The sequence below is a fragment of the Suricata suricatta genome, chromosome 6, assembly GCF_006229205.1.
Source record: "Suricata suricatta isolate VVHF042 chromosome 6, meerkat_22Aug2017_6uvM2_HiC, whole genome shotgun sequence".
NCBI classification, from domain to species: domain Eukaryota; kingdom Metazoa; phylum Chordata; class Mammalia; order Carnivora; family Herpestidae; genus Suricata; species Suricata suricatta.
In genome coordinates this window covers 2,446,795-2,448,628 of record NC_043705.1, presented here as the reverse complement: position 1 = coordinate 2,448,628, position 1,834 = coordinate 2,446,795, and the positions used below count along the sequence as shown (strand labels likewise).

Sequence of the window (1,834 nt, the reverse complement as noted above, 5' to 3'; positions counted from 1 at the left end):
GACCTGCTGTCAATAATATTGTATAATAATGATTGGATCACTGTACCTGTGTCACAATTTCCTGTAACTCCACCTCCCTAAACCCGTAAAGGCCCGACCCTGCCTTTGTTCAAGGCTCTCAGCATGGATCCACTGCGACATCTCCTCAGTGACTCAGAGGATTTTAGAACACTATCCCCCATTTTCTGTACTTTCAGAGTTCTTCTGCCTCCCCTAGAATGTTGAGAATCTGTAATCCTAGAGACTAATCTGACTAGAAACTGACTGCTGCTTTCCCCACCCTACCATGGAGGGAGCATTGAAACTCATTTCCTTCATAATCTAGAAATCTCTACCACAGGGCACAGGCCCACTCGTTTAAGGGGAAAAATGTCCAGTTCTAGTTTCACCACCAGAATCCGCCCATTTCCAATCAGCCAGGAGGACAGTGACTGGGAATCTGTTTCCCAGGGAGCTGGAATTGGAGAGCTGGGTATTACTGACCAATCTCTCCCATAGACAGTCTTTCCGCAGACAAATTTTCTTCCTGGAAGGACTCAGGTTCTGCTCTCGTGACCGAAATTTAAAGGTCCTGTACTGGGGTTCTTCTATATACTGGTGGTGGGATGTGAGACGGTGTGTCATTCCTCTAAATCAGAGTAGACCTCCTACGATAAAGCTTCTGTCCAAGAAAATCATCTTATCATTCATGTCCCCCTCTCACCCTCTTCCAGGAGCAGCAACTTCCAGACGAAAAAGAAAAACACAGAACAGTAGTTCAATAGTAATCCGCAGACGAGTGTTCAGACCTCACCGGGACATCAGCGCGCCTGTCCCAGGTCTAGGTCCGCACGCTCCCATTACTCTTCCCTCCGGGGTCACTCTTCTTGGTCGCCCACTGTAACCCTTGGGGAGCTTTGAAGAACGCCGATGCCTGTCCCAACAGAACCCACTATCTCTGCCCTCACCCCTACAGAAACTCTCACTTAATTGGTCTTAAACATGCCCTGGGCATTGACATTTTACGAAGCAGCTCCTCCCCACAGGATTCTAACTTGTGGTGACAGTGCCTAGTGCCTCCTTTAGAATGTTTCTGCCAACATGTGTCTACTCCCTCTTGGGAGGCCAGATGTGGAGTATTTTTTTTCACAGACCAGGACTGGCTACAGAAATTGTAGCACGTGGTGCAAAATGGAAATACAGACACCCCTGCTCAAGAACAGTTAAGAATTTCAAGCCTGGGGCAGCAGAGTATTCACTCCAGCCTGGGAGCTATCTGAGCATGCGCACAGGGGTCTTATCCATGAAGATGGCCCTGAATGAGATCCAGCAGTAACAGCTCATTTGTTTTTCCTCTTGTGGGTTTTTCCTCTCTTATTTCTCTGTCTCCCCGCTACCTGCCTTTAGTCTACCCACCTGGTCTTCGGACGCACCATCCTCTTGCCACATCCGACTCCAGCTTTGGTGGGTAAAGGTCGTCTATTAAGGAGAACACCTTGAGATGTGGGAGAACCTTCTGTCTCCTTCCTTGGCCATTTCTTTTGGAAGTGGCATCGCTCTCTTTTCCTGATGCAGTTGTTGCTGGGACTTCGTGGTGACTATTTCTGAAGAGTATATTTTAAAATTTATTTTGATAAGTTTCAGAGAATAAAGATACTTAGACCTTGAACCATAACATTTGTACCCAGAACACACTTTATCATTTTGATTTTCTGGATCATAACAGAATTTGTTATATGGAAGCAATGAAATCCTTAATTGGCAAAGGAAAACTAATCAAGACAAAGAGAGTGAGAAAGTGATCTTAAAGCCATCATATAATGATGGGTATTTTTTTAAAGCTTATTCATTTTTT

At 45.5% G+C, this 1,834-nt stretch overlaps 1 pseudogene; it reads right to left on the bottom strand.

Annotated features, from left to right (window-relative positions):
* The window catches only part of LOC115294069, a 5,111-nt pseudogene extending 4,487 nt beyond the window's left edge, over nt 1–624 (bottom strand).
* Between the last annotated feature and the right edge of the window lie 1,210 nt (nt 625–1,834).